Consider the following 8,147-nt stretch of genomic DNA (forward strand, 5'->3'; position numbering starts at 1 on the left):
CCCCCTACTGACCCTGGACCCTCAGGCAGTGCCCTAGTTTCCAAAAATGGTCAGTCCGCCCCTGGTAAGTTTCCATTTGTCTTTCAGTTCATTAATATATGTGATTTTAATACTACACTCAGAGTGCGCCCTCTGGTGTTTCTTTTTTCTATTATGACAATGCAGAAGTCAATATAATGATGTCTTGATGAGTACTTTGATATCACAGACTTGTTGATTCTCTGAGTAATATCGCCATCTTCTGGTTAGAATGTGATAAGTGCTTCAATTGACTAGTATATTTAATTCATGACCCCTTGATCAATATATGCATTGTTAAAATTGCTAAGCCTCTCCCCTCTCTGATGTCTCCAGCCGTCTGTCTTTTTAATTATATTCAATAATGACCAGCAGCTGTGCTAAGTATTTAGCCCCCTTTTTTCTTCCATTAGGAATAACTGCAGGCTGTTTTTTTGCATAAATGGGTGGGTCTTTACCCACTATAAATAGGAAATTGAAATGCAGTTGTTTCATTGGTCCTGACGAAGCTGAGTGAGATACGCCCATCGGCGAAACGCGTTGACGTCATACGTCAGATACGTCACTTCCGGTCATGCGCATTAGGTGGAACGCACGCTGACCCATAAGGAGGAAGCCATCTTCACATGCCATGAGGCAAGCTTAAGCAGCACAAGCGCCAAGAAGGGGCTGGAACCCGCGGTATATCGGCGGATGTCAGCGGTGGTTCCTTGGCCTCTTTAGCCCTGTATGGCAGTATCTATGAAGGACTTCTCTTTCATTCCTATGATCCACAGCACAGGTGGTGAGTGGATTGTTACAGGACATTAGATATATGGTCCTCTGTGATCTATATGACCTATATATCCTATATAGAGTGTAAGCTCTGTCAGTGACTTCCCACATATTGTTTGTTTCACTACAGGATGGGGACATCATGGTGCTTTGTATAGGAAACAAGATATACCATATATATTTCAACAGGCAGAAGATCTATTGGGATGTGTCTTGTTGTTCCTACGAAAAGTGGTGTGTAGTCCACATATAGTGGTGAAGAAACCATTTCAAGCAGAGTGCTGCTTTGTGCATCTTTTCTTCCATCCTGGGAATTTATGGGGTATATTCTCATTCAAGAGCTCTAGGAAACAGCTGTTTATATTACAGATGAATGGGCCCCAACCACTTGTGCCGGCACAGGAATGTACTGCATTATATATTTTTGACATTTATGTCTTCCTTCATACAGGCCTGTGGCTTGATGTTCTCTTTTTGACGCATATTGTGCTTGCTGCATTGCATACATGTGATATTCATATCCATAGTTTAATTTTTGGATTCCCTGATTGGGATTTACCATCATGGTAATAGCTTAATCTATTATATTTCATATTATGGTATGCCTATGGTATAATTTTTGGATACACCTCCTTTGGGAAGTGTTCACCTATGTGTCTGTGCTACAGGGACATTAGACTCTTGTAGTCATTTTTTCTGCTGCACATGCATTCAGACCGGTTTTGGTGTCATTTTATATGGTTTTAGGTCTGTGTGTATTGTCTCATACTGAGGTGATGGTAAACCAGGGCGAATGCCCATATGTCATATTTATATATGTGTAATAAAGCATAATTTTTGGAAATTTTTCTGAGTGTCACGTTCTGTTCACTATGTAGCCGCTTTTCTGTGAATCTCTTTTCACAAATCCCCCTTTTTGTATGCCTCTTTTGGCTACTGAATGGAGACCAAATATTGGGTGACACGATAATTTATTTAACAACCTCTTAATAACTATCTTTAGCATATGTGTCTTTTGGGTTCCTATGGACCTGTTCGTATAGAGGTTATTTGACTTTGGTAATTTGGTTCGCCATCACCCCAGTTGATGAGTGTTTTATTACTATTTTTAAGACGGTTGGAGCACATTGAGTGGAGGGGCTTATATTCATGGCATTTATACCAGGAGAGGAGGTGGAGTTAGAAATGCATCAAGCCTTTGTAGCAGAAGGCTCAAATCTATCTACTGAAGATGAGGATATTAAGATTAAGTTTCGGGAACATAAAAAGCTAGTCATTAAACGTCTTAATCGGAAATGGGATGTATGTTTCCTGGAAGCTTACATTAGACAGAGTATTATCCCACGTGGTTTGAGAAGTAAGGTAGTTCCAGCTGAACATTTACATAATGAAAGGTTTTTGGAGAAATGGAAAGTGCTGTGCATAGAACATGGGATCAATGGTATGAAACTTATTGTCGAGGAGGAAAAATTACAACTTGAAGAATTGGATCAGGCTATTAGTAAAAGTGCATCTGGATTAGATCCCTTTAAAAATCAGGAGAATTTTGAAAGATATAATGAGCAATTGAAAAAGGAAGTTGAAAAAGTACAAAAAAATCTTAGAACCACTAAACAAACTAAATTTAGACGCGATCTAAAAGATTGGGAAACAGGTGAGATATTTGATCTCACTATAAAAAGAAGTAGAAGTCGATCTAAACGAAGAGTATTTCGTTCACACTCTAGATCAATGGGAGAAACCATGTCCAGTGAAAGTGATTCTGAAAATCTTGGAAAATCTGTTTCTTTTTTAGACCAACAAAATGGAGAACCTCCTCGTATCAATCAATTACAGATGGGAAGAGGATCCAAAAAGAAAGTAGAGGAATCCTTAAAAAACAAACATCAGGAGGACAAGGGCAGAACAAGAAGTCAGAGGAGGTAGTAGAAGAAAATATCCATGATAAAAAGGTAATCAATTTGGCTAATTTTCCACTCAAAAAGGAACATATTTCTTTATTGAATAAAGGTATGTCCTTTTCACCAGTGACCCCCATGGACGAGTTCGAGGTATTTAAAGATGTTAATTTATTTCTAAGAAAAGTTTTCTTGAGAATGATACATGGCAATCCCACTATGTTGGAGGATATGGCCTCTGACCCGTCCATGGAGGACCGCAAGATGCTAGATATGTTGATATCTCTCATAGAGGAAAATGAGGATGGTGATGAGAGCGAAATAGATCTTGATAATTGCAGTAATATAATTAGAAAGGTTGATCTAAATATTAGATCGACGAAAATGCCGAAAATTCGTTCAAATATGAGGATCTCGACATTTCTAGATTTTGTTGCTGATGATCTTAAAAACCTTGAGTGGAAAATGCCAATTGGTGATAATCTTACTAAAAAAGAAAGAAAAGCTCTTAAAGAACTAAAAAAGACCAAGGATATTGTTATTAAGAGAAGTGACAAAGGGGGTAATGTAGTGATTTTGAATGAACAAAACTATGTCAGGGAGGTGAAGCGTTTATTGAGTGACTCATCCACATATAGGAAAGTGACCACGAATCCTTTTCATATGGTGGCAAAGAAACTAAATTCCATCTTAACACTAGGAAGAGAAGTGGGTTTGTTAACGAGAAAAGAATATGAGTATCTGAGAACTGAAGAATTTAATCACCCTACTTTTTACATTATCCCTCAAATACATAAAAATCAAGAAAACCCTCCAGGTAGACCTATTGTCTCAGCCATCAATGGTCCCCTAGATAAAACAGGGAAATATATAGATTTGTTTCTTAAAGACATGGTCCCTAATCTTCCCTCCTATGTAAGGGATACTAAAGATGTGTTGGCTAAGATTGAGAACATGATTATCAATGATAATTCCATTCTAGTGGGAATAGATGTGGAATCACTTTACACTTCTATCCCACATGAATGTGGTGTGAGATCAGTCTCCTATTTTCTTGATAAAACATATCCTACTTTGGGAGGACAGAATGAATTTATCAGTGAGCTATTGGATTTTGCATTAAAACATAATTTTTTTCAATTTAATAATACCTTTTATCAACAGACTAGAGGCACTAGTATGGGAGCACCGTGGGCTCCAGCCTACGCATGTCTCCACTTAGGGTTTTGGGAGGAGCAGGTTGTCTTCAGATCATCAAGATTTCTTGCAAATGTCCAGATCTGGTTAAGATATATAGATGATGTGTTCCTTGTATGGCGAGGAACATCTGAGGAATTAAAACTGTTTCTGGGAGAGTTAAATCAGAACTCCTTCAACATTGGACTTACGTATATATTTGATGAAAGATGTATTTCTTTTCTGGATCTGGAGATTAGACTTGAGAATGGAAGACTCCTTACAAAGATGTCGGAGAAATTGTTCAAATATTAATGACTTTAGGATGGAGGCTCAGGACCTCTATAGAAGATTTAGGGAAAGGGGATATTCCCACTCCCAAATTAGAAATGCTCGGAGACGGGCATATCAAACTGACTGCGAGGATTTATTATCTCCCAAAAAGGATGTGAAGGCCAAATTAAGTGATCAACCTGTTAGAATGATAACCCAATTTGGAGCCCAATGGCAAGATGTAAAATTGATATTAGAAAAACATTGGAAGATTTTAACTCAATGCCCCAGGTTGAGTAAGATTGTAGGTGAACGCCCCCAGATGGTAGCAAGAAGAGCACCAAATCTTGGTGACCTCCTTATTCATTCAGATTATCAACCATTAAAACAAACAACATGGTTAAAATCACGTACCAAGGGGATGTTTAAATGTGGAAAATGTCAAATTTGTAAATACGTGGATCGTACGGATTCCTTTCATGACTCAGGAAATAACACTCATTATAAAATTCAGAGCCTCATAAATTGTTCTACAGTGAGAGTATTATACATCTTAACCTGTCCCTGTAAAAAGATGTATGTTGGTAAGACCAAAAGACAACTTAAAGTACGAATAGGTGAACATCTTAGAGATATTAGATCAAATGACCCTGATAGTAATCTTGCCCAACATTATGTTAAATATCATGGAGGTAAACTGGACGGTACAAAAGTAAAAGGTTTCTATGCACTGCACTTTCCACAAAGGAGAGGTGATTTTGACAGAGAATTGCTTAAAAAGGAAAAATACTGGATATATAAACTTGATACATTGTACCCTAAGGGGTTAAATGTGGAATGTGATCTCCAAGTATTTCTGGAAAAATAGTTTCATATAGCTATGTACCTTTTTTATTGCCATATGGTGGCTAATTCATGGTATTTTTTTGTTCTTGTTTTCACAAACAGTTGGACTTTATGTCAAATAACCCCAAAAAAAGCCTGTGTGTATTTGGAAATAATAACAACAATATGGATGATCTTATGCTATGAGTTTAAATATAGCTCTAAAAAAATGTAAAAGGGTTGATTGTTGAGTTAATTTTTCCTCTGTACCTCCTTTCTTTAATAATAACCACACCATAGGATGGATATTTGAAAATTTGGGTATTTTCGTTGAAATAACCCTCAATGAGAATTCTCAGGTTATATTGCCATCTTGTGGTGTCTTATGGTAATTTACATTGTCTTCTAAGAAACTTGACTCAGTAAATAGACTTGTTGATTCTCTGAGTAATATCGCCATCTTCTGGTTAGAATGTGATAAGTGCTTCAATTGACTAGTATATTTAATTCATGACCCCTTGATCAATATATGCATTGTTAAAATTGCTAAGCCTCTCCCCTCTCTGATGTCTCCAGCCGTCTGTCTTTTTAATTATATTCAATAATGACCAGCAGCTGTGCTAAGTATTTAGCCCCCTTTTTTCTTCCATTAGGAATAACTGCAGGCTGGTTTTTTGCATAAATGGGTGGGTCTTTACCCACTATAAATAGGAAATTGAAATGCAGTTGTTTCATTGGTCCTGACGAAGCTGAGTGAGATACGCCCATCGGCGAAACGCGTTGACGTCATACGTCAGATACGTCACTTCCGGTCATGCGCATTAGGTGGAACGCACGCTGACCCATAAAGAGGAAGCCATCTTCACATGCCATGAGGCAAGCTTAAGCAGCACAAGCGCCAAGAAGGGGCTGGAACCCGCGGTATATCGGCGGATGTCAGCGGTGGTTCCTTGGCCTCTTTAGCCCTGTATGGCAGTATCTATGAAGGACTTCTCTTTCATTCCTATGATCCACAGCACAGGTGGTGAGTGGATTGTTACAGGACATTAGATATATGGTCCTCTGTGATCTATATGACCTATATATCCTATATAGAGTGTAAGCTCTGTCAGTGACTTCCCACATATTGTTTGTTTCACTACAGGATGGGGACATCATGGTGCTTTGTATAGGAAACAAGATATACCATATATATTTCAACAGGCAGAAGATCTATTGGGATGTGTCTTGTTGTTCCTACGAAAAGTGGTGTGTAGTCCACATATAGTGGTGAAGAAACCATTTCAAGCAGAGTGCTGCTTTGTGCATCTTTTCTTCCATCCTGGGAATTTATGGGGCATATTCTCATTCAAGAGCTCTAGGAAACAGCTGTTTATATTACAGATGAATGGGCCCCAACCACTTGTGCCGGCACAGGAATGTACTGCATTATATATTTTTGACATTTATGTCTTCCTTCATACAGGCCTGTGGCTTGATGTTCTCTTTTTGACGCATATTGTGCTTGCTGCATTGCATACATGTGATATTCATATCCATAGTTTAATTTTTGGATTCCCTGATTGGGATTTACCATCATGGTAATAGCTTAATCTATTATATTTCATATTATGGTATGCCTATGGTATAATTTTTGGATACACCTCCTTTGGGAAGTGTTCACCTATGTGTCTGTGCTACAGGGACATTAGACTCTTGTAGTCATTTTTTCTGCTGCACATGCATTCAGACCGGTTTTGGTGTCATTTTATATGGTTTTAGGTCTGTGTGTATTGTCTCATACTAAGGTGATGGTAAACCAGGGCGAATGCCCATATGTCATATTTATATATGTGTAATAAAGCATAATTTTTGGAAATTTTTCTGAGTGTCACGTTCTGTTCACTATGTAGCCGCTTTTCTGTGAATCTCTTTTCACAAATCCCCCTTTTTGTATGCATCTCATGGGGCCCCCTACTGACCCTGGGCCCTCGGGCAGTGCCCGAGTTTCCAAATGGTCAGTCCGCCCCTGGTAGTGGCTCATATCAACACATAATGATCAATCTGTCCATGCACCATAGAAGAAGAGTATAAAAGTAACAGATTGTAAAATTCTAACCGAAATGGCAATAAGAGTAATGCCTAGACCCAAAATGGGAATGGGAGGTCAATGACATTCTAAGCATCTCATCCAGGCCAAAGCAGAAATTAGTGTACAAATCAAAACCATAAGGCCTGAATATGAACATCAAAAACACATGCTGTCAGCCATAAATCAGCTGTATAGGAAAAGGACTACGTTAACAAGGGTTAAAGGAAAGATTGAGAGCTCAATCAGAAGGATAATGTATGCATCCTTCCTCGTCTGTTGGTCAGTTTAAATGCTTTAGGGTACCATAGCTTGGGATCTCCGGTTGTTTGAGAATTGTTCCTTCATGCTCTGTTGTGGTAAAGAAGATTTAGCCAGCCATTTCGTACCAGTAGAGGTGCGATGCTGAGACGATGGTTTGAATAGCGTTAGCAGACTGAGATCCAGTAAGAATTGCTTGACTTCTTTAATGGGAAACCCCATCTATAATGGATTCAGTGGGCCTGAAGGGTTTGATGAAGGGGTTTCATAGATCTATTGATGTTGGTTGATTGAGCTAGGTCTGAAAAAATCTGATATTGATGAGCCTGGAAAAAAGATTAGATGCTTTGAGGGTTACCTGGTAATAGAATGTCACCACTACATCCCCGGGGTGGGTGTAAACTATCAGGCACTATGGACCTGATCCATCTCCAGGCATTCAGCTGGCATTTCAGGCACCAGTTCCTCTACAAGAGATAGGATGGAATCTTGAAGATCAACCACACTTTCCGGTAGATCGCATATCCTTATGTTGCTACAGCTGATGGTGTTCTTGCATCCTCCAGCTGATTGCAGAGGGTATGAAGCTCAGCCTGTAGTTGTTCCAGGCTGCTCTTGTGACCATCCAAAACTGTGGTGTTGTCCATGCTGTGTTCCAAAAGGGACTTGTGGTCATCAGGGTCTTGGAGATCTTTGAGAAGTTCGATTGATAATTTGCAAGTAGCAGTTATTTCCTCCTGAATGTTACCTCTGATTTTGTCTAGCAGAGGAGCCTCTGCTCCAGGGCAGGGCATTTGTAATGCTGAAGGGAACTACATGAGGCCATCTTCAGAACTCTTGGATTCTAGTACTTA

General features: G+C 39.0%; 2 protein-coding genes across 2 annotated transcripts in view; one reads left to right on the forward strand and one right to left on the reverse strand.

Moving 5' to 3' along the window:
• LOC149464494 (NXPE family member 2-like) overlaps positions 1 to 8,147 on the forward strand; it is a 190,114-nt gene that overhangs the window by 64,296 nt on the left and 117,671 nt on the right. The gene's annotated exons all lie outside the window — the stretch shown is intronic.
• Positions 1 to 8,147, reverse strand: part of LOC149464496 (NXPE family member 1-like) — a 57,279-nt gene that overhangs the window by 23,539 nt on the left and 25,593 nt on the right. The window lies entirely within an intron of this gene.

The sequence above is a fragment of the Staurois parvus genome, unplaced genomic scaffold, assembly GCF_062004578.1.
Source record: "Staurois parvus isolate SC_StPar_1 unplaced genomic scaffold, SC_StPar_1.0 ptg000151l, whole genome shotgun sequence".
Classification (NCBI taxonomy): Eukaryota; Metazoa; Chordata; class Amphibia; order Anura; family Ranidae; genus Staurois; species Staurois parvus.